Consider the following 13,613-nt stretch of genomic DNA (forward strand, 5'->3'; position numbering starts at 1 on the left):
GGCTAAGGACCCAGGGAAAAGCAGATGTTGCAGTTCAAGTCCAAAGGCTGACTGCTGGCAGAATTCTCTCTTGCTCGGGGGAGGTTAGCCTTTTGCCCTATTCAGGCCTTCAACCGATGGATGAAGCCCACCCACACTATGGAGGGCAATCTGCTTTACTGAAAGTCCAACAATTTAAATGTTAATCTCATGCAAAAACACCCTCACAGAAACATCCAGAATAATATTTGACCATATATCTGGGAACCATGGCCTAGCCAAGTTGGCATATAAAATTAACCATCACATCCTCTAAAAGAGTGTCATTCTCCTAAAAAATGTATAGGGTGGGGAAAACAGAAATAGAGCCTCGGAATGTTAGCTTAAGATGGGTAGATACAGTAGAGGTCCCCGAATTTCTCTTTTACCCTTCCTGAGGAACTGCTTATGAACAGGGAAGTTCAGACAAATAGGTAGGTGCAGGACCCTAAGTATTTTATAGGGTTCAAGATTTACAAGCTGTGCCTCTTTCTTGAATTTCTCTTCAGATGGGACCATAGTAGATTAGGTAAGTTTTGTCAAAAGGAAGAGAAGTGGAAAGAGCAAGTAACTCCATCTGTGAGAATCACGATGTGCCAACTTCAATTTTACAATACTTAAAAAAAATGGAACACTGTCTATTTATTAAAAATGATAAAGATGATAATTGGGAATCTGGAAAAATAGTTAAAACAACACATTATTACATCTATAAAAATGTTGATGTTAAAACATTACATATTTAAACAAAAATTGAAAGAACACAAAGATATACTAATGAGCAAGTTTCTTTTTGGGGTGATGAAAAATTCTAAAATTGTGGTGATGGCTGTACAACTCTGAATATACTAAAATCCATTGCATTGTACATTTTAAGTTAGTAATTGTATGACATGTGAATTATATCTCAATAAAACTCTTATAACAAAAAAGAGAACACAAAGAAATGAAAACATTTGTTATAGTAGTGTTGTAGAATTCTGGGAAAATTTTCTTTTATTTTAACTTTTGTACAATAATAAATGATTCTTTTAATTTAGGAAGGAGGGTCTTTGTACTACTATAACTTTAGTCATTTCTAGTTACCTCTTTTTTTCATTCTGCATTTTGCATATTGTTGTGCATATTATGTAAAAAACACAAACTTCCATTATTTCTCTCAATACTGTTAATATGACATTCTTAACAAGTTAATTAGAGAAGATGATGATGTACACATTTTATGGGTCTCAGGATTTATGGATTTGTGGGTCTTGGTTTTTGATATTTCCAAACTGGCTTTCTTAGAAAGCAAGAAGAACCAGCCACCAAAGTAAAACATCATAAAGAGAAACAAAATATTATTTTGTATTCTCTCCTCACATCTGAAGAGGAAACTATTTCAGAGCCTGTTGAATAAATGACGCTACTCTCTTAAAATTAATATGTGAATTTCTCACAGAAGACAGGAACAAGCCTTGTATTTAGCAGTAAAGGACACTGAAGAATATTTTTAACGTCTGGACAATACCAGGATTGTGAAGAGAAAGAAAAAGGTATTGCATACTGCTTCTTGCCCCCAAACTGACTGAACACTCTTGCCCTTTTTGCTCTGTGCAAGGGGTCTTTTGGCTCCATCTCTGGGTCTTCTCAGTGGGTTCATCAGTCAACCGTTTTGTTTGCCCGGCACTAGCTGGTTGGGCCCAGCTTGAGAACTGCTTTGGAGAACATTATGTGGATAGAACACCTTTTTTACAACATTTTTTGCAGTTTTTTTTTTTTTTTTTTTTTTTTTACAATTGGCAACATCAGGCACACAAGGAGAGGAGTAGGAACCCAGTAGGGCTGCAGACCGGCAGGGAAGGACAAGAATGGAAGGGTAGGCCACTAGGATAAGAGAGCGAATAAAGGCAGTCAACAGGGAGACTTGGCAACGAAATGGTGGACTAAGATGAATGGGAGAGGGACTGACGAAGGAAGGATGGGCTGAGGGAGGGGTGGTGGTGGAGGTCGGTGTGACCAAGGGGAGGAAAGGAGGAAGAAGCAGGATGGGTTAGGGACCTGGTCACTGGGGAATAGGTGAAGAACGCCGGAGAGTTAGCTTTAGAAAGGCGGGGGTGGGTGCTGGCGGAGAGAAGAGGGCGTGCTTAGCGCATGCGCCGGAAGCATACTGCAGAGATCCCGGAGAGGCAGTCCTTGACTGGCGTTAGCGCTGCAAGTGCAGGCACGGCTGATCCTCTGTCCGTTGCCACCTTAGCCTGCTGCTGCCACCCTGGCGCCGCGAACTCTGTGCCTCCACCTTGTCTTGGGACGGCCGGCGCTAAGAATTCATGCTACGACAGTTGATTTAGCCAGAAGGTAAAGGAACGACGTAGGGGAAGAACATGGAGGGCGGCGGAGGGAACTCGGGCCAGGGAGATCCTTAATTTGTGTGTTTTCCCGGTTCACGAGAGGAAAAAATGGGGGACAGTATGGGCCTCAGACCTTCAAAAGGATGTTGAGCATTTACTTCTCATTGTGAAAGGAATACCGACTCCTTTCCTCTAACCAAGGTTGAGGCACCTGAGCGTCGGTCTTTCCCCAAACGTTCCCTGTTTAACAATTTTGGAGTTCTTCATATGTAGCAGAAGGTGTATTTAAAGGGCAGGGCCATAGGACCAGGCTCATCCGATTATGAGAGCTTTCTTTGCCTTTGTTTAGGGTGGAGGGTCTTATTACGGAGTCCGAGGGTACTCTAGCCCCTCCCTGGGGGTCGGGGCGGATTCCATCTAGATTTGGCATCGGCTCCGATCACCTGCAATGCCGTCTTTCTCGTACTCCACTTCCCTAGATTATCACACCTACCCCCATTAGGGAAGCCTGGCTCTCCTTGAGCACTGGGGCACAACGGTGGCGAGAAATACGTCCAGATGTCATCAGGCATGTATACATACAAAACGGAGGTGGGAGGGCAGAGACTAGGGGAGGACAGGCGCAGTGCGCATGTGCGTTTGAGTGGCTGGGGCGGCGCGGCGCGGCAGAGCGCAGGTATATTTGAGAAGGCCTGACGTGAGGGGGAGGTATGCACGCGCAAGGCCTGGGGCAGAGAGGGGATCTAAAGAGTACTTAAGAAGGCAAAGTTGCTAGTAAGTAGTTGGCGTCAGCGGTTGGGAGAGAGAGTGAAGGTGCGCATGCGTATTGGAGACAACATTGTGACGGTTGGCTTTAACGGTAGGAGGGGGAGAGGCGCGCATGCGTATTGCAGACGGAATGTCGGAGAGGGGAGGCGTGCAGTGTACGTGTAATTAAGATTGCAAAATGGCGAGGGGGGAGGTAAGTTGTGTTTGCTTGGGCGTCTTGGGCTAGGAGGGCCTGCAGAGAAGCAGATCTACCTTTCTAGCTGGGTGAAGGAATCAGCCTGAGTTGGAGTTGTCCTAGGCTGTGGCCAAATCCACCAGAAATTAACCCAGAATCTTACTAGCCTATTGATAATGTGGGTTTAAAAATGCAGAGGCGATGATGACTCTATAAAAGGTTGCGGCATCTGGCTGTGTGTAGGAAATTCGTCAAACGAGAGCGCTTGGAGACAGGCCGCATTCGGGCAGTACACATTTGGAGGGCTCTCTGTTGGACTTGCAGATCTTCGGCCGCTGTACTTGGCTCTGGACACGTTGTCTCATCCCATCAGAGCAGCAGAACACAGTGTTTGCAATATTGTGAGAATCTACTGTTATATTGGTCAGAAGCCCTTGATTTTCTCCCCTTGAGAATACAGGGGTGAGGATTTGGCTGTTTCCACATGCTTGTTACACTTTGCTTTAAATCTAGGATTTGGACAAATGGTAATGGTGGTATGAAGGTGACCTGAGCCCACACCCGTTCCTCTAAATTATTTTTTTCTGTAGAACTCTGAGCACGGTTTCGTCTAGGGGGAAGATTTTTTTTTTTTTTTAGGCAGCCGTACTGTCATGGCTGTCAGTGAAGATCTATTGTTAATCGCTGAAACTAATAATTTAGCACTTAGATATGTAGAAAGGGCACAGGATTCAAAATTGAGGAGACAGGTGTTTTCCAGTAATCCTAGCTGTGATCTCATGCTAGTCCTTTTCCTTCTCTGGGCCTATTTCCCTATCTATAATAGTAATTATACTTAAACGGTCTATAGCACTTAAACTGTGTGCCAGGTCTATGTGCTTTTACACATGCCTTAACTCATTTAGTACTCTCGACAGTCTTATGAAATAGCAGTACCATTATTCATCTTTTACAAAGAGAAATTTGAGGGACACAGATTAAATAATTTGTCCAAGGCTTTACATCCAGTCGAATGGCTGAAACTGGATTTTTATCCAGGTAGTATGGCTCCAGAATCCTCTGCTTTTAAGTATTAGGCTTTATCCCCTAAAATGAGGGGGCAAATTTAAAGGACCCTTCTTTTATGATTTCAAATTTTGTTTGTAACTTACCTATGCTGTTTAGGAAAGGAGATCTGTTTGCTGTTTTTTACTCAGTGCATTGTACAGGGTTACATATGTGGAAGACAAAAAGTAAAGAATTGTTGATTTGGAGCCTAGTAGGGTGGCCATCCTTATCTGCTGTTACTCTTGTCTTCTGTGCTTTTTGTTCTGCAGAGGGTTTAAAATGGCCGACTGCAGCACGCTGGACACACCCTTCTTGTTTTGCCTGATTTGAGATCTGGTGTAACGCTTTCAGACAACCGGTCATTTGCTACAGTAGAGATTTTTTTCTTACCCATTGTTAATATTTTGGTGTGTTAATAATACAAATGTCCAATAGTAAAGGAAAGGTTATTGCTTTTTTTTCTTATAATAAAAGACTGAAAATACATGGATTTCTTTTATTATTTGGTTAGGTTTATTATTTGGTAATTCGTTGAAATGGAATTACTACGTCAAAGGGTATGAACATTTTTTAACACTCAATGTGTATTGCCAAATTTCTTCCCAAAAAGGTTGTACCAATTTTTACTCACACAAACATTGAGTAGTGTTTATTTAAAAAAATTATTTTGTGGATAAAAAATAGTATTATTTTAATTTTGCATTTCTTTGGTTATTGGTTTGGATTCTTTTTTCCATATGTTTCTTAACAGTTATATTTTCTTTCATGTGATGTTAGTTCATGTCTTATACTGACATATCTGTTGGAGTTTTAGTTTAATGTTTATTATTATCTATTTGAATGTGTTCTGTAAATAAAGGCTATTACTCAGATTTCTGTATTGTTATAAATATATACTCCAAGTTATTGTTTGCCTTTTAATTTTTGTTTTTAAATTTTTGGTTAATTAGAGATTTGAAATCGTGGTCAAATCTGTCTTCTGTTTTGTGATTTTTCTTCCATTGTTTCAGTTTGAATAGTTCCCTCAATCTAGAAATTTGGTAAATATTCATTGTTGCTTTGTCTGAGGAAAACCATCAAGTATGGGGGAAAAAAGATCCATCGTTTCACCACCCAGAGATAACCAGTGTTAATAAATGTGTCACTTCTTTTCATTCTCTCTGTATTTTTGTAGAGTTGATCATATATATTTGTACTATTTTATATTGTGTTTTGTGTTTAACATTATAACATGCATTTTTTTCCATGTTAAACATTCTTTATAATTGTCATTTAATGATTTCGTGATATTTTGTTGTGGAAAGTATTTTATGGAAGTATTTAAAATTTTTCATAATTTTAAATTCTGTAATGAATGTCTTTTCATTTAGTTTTATTGATTGTCTATTTTGAGTTATTTCTTTATAGAATAGAGTTCCAGAATTGGAATTATTCATCAAAAAGTTTGAACATTATAAAGACTTGCCATAATAGCATCCCCCCAAATTGTCAGTTTTTGTACCCAGTCATTTAGGTAGTTAATTTTTTTTTTCCTAACCTTATATGTAAAAGAACGGTATCTTTGTTTTTTTGAGACATTTCTCTGATTATTAGTGACGCTGAACTCTCAGATGTTAATTGTTAGCTTTTATTTCCTTTTGTGACCTATTCAATTTGAGTCCAAATGTTATCTGTTTCTAAGAGCTCTGTATTTTGTGCTCTAGGGATCTATTACCCCTTGTTATTTGTGGCAAATGACAAATATCATTTACTGCACATACACTCCTGGTGTATATTTGTTGCCATTGAGTCTGAAGAAATGTTCATGATTCCAAAGACATCTGCTGTGTGGAATACATGATTCTTGGTAGCCATTTTGAGATAACATTTGTCTGTCCTTTAAATAGATAGCCTTTTTTTTTAATTTTTTTGTTTATTGCAGTAACATTGGTTTACAACATTGTAAAAATTTCAGGTGTACATCATTATACTTCTATTTCTGCACTCTTGAGTGCTGCACAGCAGTGGTGCTCCCTTGCTATGGGTATGGGGAGAAGACATGGCAACATTTTGTCCCTAATAAGAAACCAACCTTGACAAGACACAAAACAGTAGTCCCCTCTCCCTCATCCATTCAGGGACTGATCTCATTTTGAATATGAGTGATCTGGGGGAGGATATGGACACAGTGTAATGTCCACATTTATAGATAACAACACTAAGCTCTTTGGTGATGTAAAATGCTAATAGGAACAAACTGCAATACCTGAGAAGGCATTGTGAGTGTGGGCTGACAATTGGCAGAATGGAACAGTCTAGGTAAGAGCAATGAAATGACTTTAGGGAGAAAAACGTATGTTAAACATATAAAATAATGGCCTCAGAGACTGTGGGTCCCAAGACAGGGATCTCAGTATAAATGGCAACAGTTTATTGATGTCATCAGTTCAACTTGCTAGTGCAGGGACAAAAGAGCCATTAAAAACCTAGGCCTGGGCCAGTTCCAGTGACCTAGTAGTTCAAGTTCAGTGTGCTCCACTTTGGCCACGCGGGTTTGGTTCCCGGGCGTGGACCTATACCACTCGTCTCAGTGGCCATGCTGTGACAGCTGCTCACATACAAAATAGAGGAAGACTGGAAACGGATGTTAGCTCAGGGTGAATCTTCCTCAGCAAAAAAGAGGAAGATTGGCAACAGATGTTAGATCAGGGCAAATATTCCTCAGCCAAAAAAATAAAAATAAAAAAACCCAAAAACCTAGGCCTTACCAAGAATGGTATGGGACAGAAAAATTTCGTCCTATCTTTGTATAAATCACTTAAACCAAATGACTAGTTAACATTAATAATCTCTCAGGGAATCTCTTACTGTATCACTCACTGAATTTTGAAAAGGGGGTAGGAAGAGTGTGCTAGCCTCTCTGTTTCACTCACTGAAATTTGAAAAGTGGTAGGAAGAGTGTGCTAGCCTCTCTGTTTCATTTTTCTTATTTATAATGTATAGGTGATGTGTATTAGATATTCTTAAAAGTCTTGTGGAGGATGGGGTGTCTTATTCTGGTTTCCTGAAACTGGGTCTGGTTATTTGTGATTCAGAGAATCCGTTTAATTGTATTTATTAAGTAAACCTTTCTAAGTTATTATTTCCACCTATGAGCTATATACTATCTCTTTTATATTTAATAACATTCTAATTTTAATTTTTTCAGTGAAGGGTAGAGATTATTGGATTTAGAGGCAGCAAGTGAGCTGTTACTGCTTTTTGCTATCCAGTAACACTGGGTTAATCCAGTTAGCTGTAAGCTCCCATTTTTCAGTATTTTGCTAGTTAGTTGCAGATGTTAAACCAGGCTTATGTGTGTCGTGGGGAAGTTGACCGATGCATAATAAGCAAAACAAAGTGAAACAACAACAAAGCTTGTATTGTAGAGAAGGTGGTTGAGATGGTCCTTTACTGGAGGTCTGTGCTTATCTTAAGCGTGAGAGTCCCATTTTACATCATACCAATGTCTAGTTCCCCAAGCCATCTATGATCAGGAGTTAGGGAGAGCCTAGATATTTGAAATAGCCTAAAAGTATTTAACCTTTGATTTCTCCAGTTTGTTCCTCCAAGAGAGCTTGATGTTACAGCCAGCAGCAGCCTGGAGCAGCACCCCCTGGAAAGAAATTTTACATCGGCCATTATAATACAACCTGATAAGTGTTACAGCACTTATCAGGTTGTATTGTAATTGTCTGTGTATATGCCTGTCTCCTATGTTATCAGTTAGACTGTGAGCTCCTTGAGGGCAGGGACAGTGTCTTCATCTCCAGAGCCCAGCCTGGCATATTAGTAGGCCTCAGTAAATGTTTATTGGATGAATAAATGAATGACTCATCAACAAACATTTATTGTGTGCCTGCTAACGTGATCTTCACAGGCTCTGGACTGTCAACTATTTCTTCAAAATGCATGTGGTCAGAAATTTGGTATTTCTTTCTAGTTTTATATATATCTTCTCAAGAGTTTCTCCTGAGATAATGCTATTTTTGTGTTTGGATTTCAGTCCTTGGTGTTTACAGATGTTGCTACTGTTGCTACTGCTGACAGTCTCTTCCTTGGTGGGACCTGGGTGATAGCTGCCAGATCAGGAGCCTCATCCTCACTGCCCACTGTTTGCTAAATGGTTCCTGTATGTAGACTCATCCCCTTTTCATTCCTCCTCAGGTCATCCTCCAAATGGTATTCCTAGGTAGGGTTCACATTCTAGATCAGGGATGTGCAAATACAGCCCATGGACCTCCTGGTTTTGCAAATAAAGTTCTGTTGGAACACAGCCATGCTCATTTGTTGATGGTTTGTCTGTGGCCTCTTTGCAATGGCAGAGTTGAGTAGCTACATCAGAGACGTGGTGGCCCACAAAGCCTGGCCCTTTACAGAAGAAGATTGCCTACCCTGTCTTGGATCATCACTCAACAGTGATGGTTTTGTTCCCCTCTCCACTTGCCAGAGATACTTTTAGCATCTCAGAAACTCATTTATTTACCTCGTTCATTATTGCTTATGACAAGTCTTTTTCCTATTTTACTGATGGGCCCGCTAAGACACACTTCAAACTAGGAGATGGATTATAAGGTCTTCCCCAGGGTCTTGCAGTCAGTCAGTTATACTGTGTCCTTCAATATCAAGTTTCAAGCTTCAACTCTAGAAATTCCTTTTGTTATATCCTATCTTGAAGCATGTGGACATATCATGCCTTGGTGCCTTATCCCTTGCCTCCCTCTTTCCTACACAGCTCTTTGCAGTGAGAGTATGGAAAATAAGGAATTAATGTGAGATAAGGCAGAAAGGTAGACGGAGGCAAATGTTTAGAAGAAATGGGGTTTCTGAAATTGTCACTTATTCAGACTTTTACAGGTAGCAATCCTGGACTTGCAAGAGTTTAGGGTCTTCCCCCTACCCTCCCTGATGTACCACATTATCTTGGTAACCTGCCTGTGAGTATATTGTGATTCATTTCACTTCATTAAAAAGTTGGAGAGCTCCAAGTCCGATGCAAGAAAGCTAGATCTGAAGAAACAAAATGGAGAGAATATTGGATATTCTCATTCTAGGAGTAGAATGGAGGGAAAGGCCTTACAATGTTATTTTTCAAGCTGCTTTCTGGATTTTCCCTAGCATTTTATTATGAAAATTTTCAAACATGCATACAGAAAAGTTGAAAGAATTGTGCAGTGAAAACCCATATACCCACCACCTAGATGGTACAATGAACATTTTGCTATATTTGCTTTATTGCATATTCATCCATCTTTGTTGGATAGGTTTTTAAAATATTTGTATTGTCATTCATTTTGATCTCATCTGTATCTGACCCATCATGGTGCTGAAAGATAGTTTCTTTTGATTCTTATCTGTATTTTCCAAGTTGGCATGGTTGCCACTGCAGCCTAACTATGTATAAGCAGATCTGCCTGGGAATGAGAGTCCCAGGGAGAGAAGCCATTTTGTTTCTGAGAGAAAATGTCTGTAGCTCACCGTAGTAAATAGTAGAAGGAAAGAAGGAAGTCCAAGTCCAGTGTCAGTGAATCCTTCCAATAATATACTGTCCTACACTTCATTCACTTCACTGGCTTGGGGTGCAGATGGTTTTCTGAGTGGCTTCCACTTGGTTCTTTCCTTTAAGACTTGAAGGAGAAACACAAAGTCACATTGAAATGCCACTGAGGTGATATTCAGCATTAGCACAAGTCCTTGGAATTTTAGCAAATGGATTTTTAATTTGGACTACTGTCTAATAATAATCTCTTGGATCTTTTCTTTTTTTTTTTTTTTTTTTTTTTAAAGATTTTATTTATTTTATTTTTTCCCCCCAAAGCCCCAGTGGGTAGTTGTACGTCGTAGCTGCACATCCTTCTAGTTGCTGTATGTGGGACTCGGCCTCAGGATGAACGGAGAAGTGGTGCCTCGATGCACACCCGGGATCCGAACCCGGGCCACCAGCATCGCAGCGCGCGCACTTAACCACCAAGCCACGGGGCCGGCCCTCTTGGATCTTTTCTTTTAGCACTAGCCACAGAGTCAATTAGGAAGCACCACGAACTGAAATCTTGTTTATCTTTATCATGAATATGATAATGGTAAATGTTACCTGTTTGTATATATCTCCCTTCATTTAAGCTCAAGGGCAGAGGCTGTATATTACTCATCTTTGTAATTCTCTTAGTAATGAATGTTTGTATTCATAAAAAATGCATTGTTACATTTAACACCTATCACATAGGCAAAGATTAAAAAATGTTATACTAGTGTTAGTGGGATATATCCAATTTTGATGCAATCCTTTTTAGGGGCAGTCTGGCAGTATATATTGGCAGAATAAATATTGCATGTCCTTTGACCCAGCAATTTCATATCTAGGGATATACCCCCAAATATTCTAAATAAATTCTAACTAATCTAAATAAATTCTAAATAAATATTTTAAGGATATTCTAAAAGATTTAGGCTTGGGAAGGACCAAAATGTGCATAGCAGTAAAAAATGGAAAAACTTAGCTATTCATAAATAGGAATTTGGATAAATTTTGTTATATTCATGTACAACATAGGCATTAAAATAAAAAGTCTTATAGATGAATATTTGACTTGGAAAGATGTACCCAGTATATTAGTTGAAAAAAAGGCTACAGAGCAGTAGTATGGTTTCATCCAATTTTTGTAAAATAAAAATTCATGTTTGTACATGTACATGGAAGTAGTTGGAAGAACATACCCTCTCCTCTGGGATTCTGTGGTTTTTACTTTCTATCCTTAATGTATTTCTGGAATTTTTTTCACAGTGTGCATTTATGACTTTCAAAGTTAGGCAAACATTGAAACTATTTCCATTTTGAAATTTGTTGACCTGAACAGAAGTGGAATAAATTGGGTGGTGAGGGGGCTGGAAACTGGAGCAGTTTAGTTTGGAAAAGAGCTGGGTGGGGTGGAAGAAGGGAGTGGTGGCAATAGAGCTCCATCTTCAGAGAAAGGCATTAACTACCAACTACTCTATTCTTGGCTCTTTAGTGCAGACATTTGACATATCAGGGTTTATACTTAGCATTTATTTCCTAATTAGGCCCTGCACACATTCCTTTCCCACCCTTGTCCCTCTAGGCTAAATAATTGCTAGTGGCAGCAGCTGCTTGTAGATGTGCACATCTTGCTCTAGTAATGGCTGCTTTACTTTATCCAATAAAGAGATGGCTCAAATCCATCAAGGCTCCTGCTCCCCCCCACCCCACACACTTGGCAGCACGCATATTCCCTGCCTATGGTGGGAGAGCTTTCTGCTTGGGTCTCATGATCACCAGTGTATTATAAGACAAACTTTTTTGCTGGTGATGAGTGAAACAGTTAAAAATGAGCCCTGAGAAACTGCTCCTTGGGTCTTCCTAGGGTTGAGGGTTGCCTGCATCTCAGTGAGTAATAGGAAACCTAGTTACAGTAGCTGGTGTTGCTGGCATCTAATGACAATAATTAATAGCCTGGGCTTTGGGCCATTGCTGAATTGCCAGATTTCTGAGTTGCTTTTCATGCTAAGCAGCTAGGGATTGGGAAACTTAGAGGCAATACGATGCTTCCTTAAAAAGAAAGGACCTTGGGGGTCTTTGACTTGTCCTGTGTGGGTCTCAGGTCTCAGAGCCCCGTTCCTCCTCGTGGCTGAGTCTTGGAGGTAGGAGACTAGCCAAGGGCCTACCTAGCTCCTGTGATCCTTTTGGTAACCCAGCCAGCTGATGAACAGATATGTTCAATTCCTTTTCACATATGAGTAAGGTGATTCCTGGTGGAAGTTGAGACTGTAAATGACAGACCTTGGTCCAGAGCCCAGGATTTTGTTACTTTTCCTCATCAGTGTGAACCAGATGCCATCTGATGACTAGATGGAGGTTTCATTCACTTTTAGGGGGCTCTTTTAGTCAGGAGTACGGAACAGAGGGTCATAACTGCCAGACATAGAAGGACCCCTAAGAGATGGAGTTTACCCCCATTCAAAGATAGGATATTGAGATCTAAAGAGGAGAAGGACTTGCAGGCAGCTGGAAAGATCAGCATCAGAGTTTACATAGGAGTTCTAACATTTTGGTATAGTTACTTGGTTTGCCTGTACCCAAGTTATCTCATTTAAAATGGAGGCAAGAATCCTTATTAAATAATAATCGAAGGCATTGCAACAGCCTTTGCCAGATAAAGAACATAATTGTGATGCTAATGCTTAGCAAGAGTGAAATCTGAGGTCCATGGTATGGGCTGGATGGCTTGACTAAGGTGGTAAAACTAAAATTAAAGCTAGATCTCAAACCTCGACTGTTCTGTCTTAAATTTGTTTCTTCTTCCTTTTCTCTATCCTACAGGTGACACCAAACACAATCAGAAATCATGCCAGTGGTGAAGAGGTATATTGAGCCCTGCCTGGTCCAGTGAGGCTACTAGAGAATTGGAAGAGGCTCAAATCAGCATTCTGCACATGGTTATCAAACCATTGTGAAGTTTTGGTAAGTGGTCAGTGGGTTTGGTGGGGTTGGCCCAGTTAGTGGGAAGGAGCAGGGGAGGTAGTCTTAATAGGCACTAGGCAATTACTTGATGTTTTCCCATTATATGAAAACAGGTCTTAAAATATTCAGACGACACTAGACAGTAACAAGCCTAACCTCTCCTTTCCCCATTCTCCCATTTTTGCAGGTGGGGTGAATTGGATATCTTGCCCAAGATTATAGCTAGTTGGTGTAGAAAATGGATTTGAATCCAAGCCAGTACTGTGTCTTCTACCAGTGCTTCCTCTAGATTCCATCTAAGCCCAAGGGTGCCGTGTGAGACAGAAATATTTTTATTCCATGCCAAAAGATTTTTATAATAGCCTCTGAGATTGTGCTCCCCTGATGAAGGAAATTTCCATGGTGTAAAATTTTATTAAGCATAAAATCACCTGGGATGCTTGTTAAAAATGCACATTCCTAGGCAGGCAGAAACCTTGTCATTGGTCAAGAGCAACACTAAGACTACCTGTCTCCTATGTTGAGGCTTCCTGCCTGGTGGGTTCACTAGCGAGCCAGAATGAATCACTATTGCCATGGATGTCCTTCTGAGGCAGCTGGGAAGCCTTGGTAAGTTGACACTGGTTTGGGTGGAGTTCCCCAGTTGGTAGTAGAGAAGAGATGGTTGTGATGCAGCACTTTCCCGCTTCCTTCAACAGACAGTTAGTAAGTGCTTACTAAGTGCTAGAGATTGTTCTAGATATTAAGAAAGTTCTGGGCCAGCCCAGTGGCGTAGCGGTTA

General features: G+C 40.3%; 1 long non-coding RNA gene across 24 annotated transcripts in view; it reads left to right on the forward strand.

The window, feature by feature from the left end:
* Nucleotides 1-2,183: 2,183 nt before the first annotated feature.
* LOC106803822 (uncharacterized) overlaps nt 2,184-13,613 on the forward strand; it is a 69,468-nt gene continuing 58,038 nt past the window's right edge. For 17 of the 24 annotated variants that reach the window (XR_015550422.1, XR_015550440.1, XR_015550443.1 and 14 more), the window contains exons 1-3: nt 2,184-2,355; nt 12,692-12,832; nt 13,020-13,441. This is a non-coding gene — a long non-coding RNA (uncharacterized LOC106803822). The other 7 variants (XR_015550429.1, XR_015550442.1, XR_015550431.1 and 4 more) reach the window with 6 other exon arrangements.

Source organism: Ceratotherium simum, chromosome X (genome assembly GCF_057802395.1).
Source record: "Ceratotherium simum simum isolate JZ-2026a chromosome X, ASM5780239v1, whole genome shotgun sequence".
Taxonomy (NCBI): Eukaryota; Metazoa; Chordata; class Mammalia; order Perissodactyla; family Rhinocerotidae; genus Ceratotherium; species Ceratotherium simum.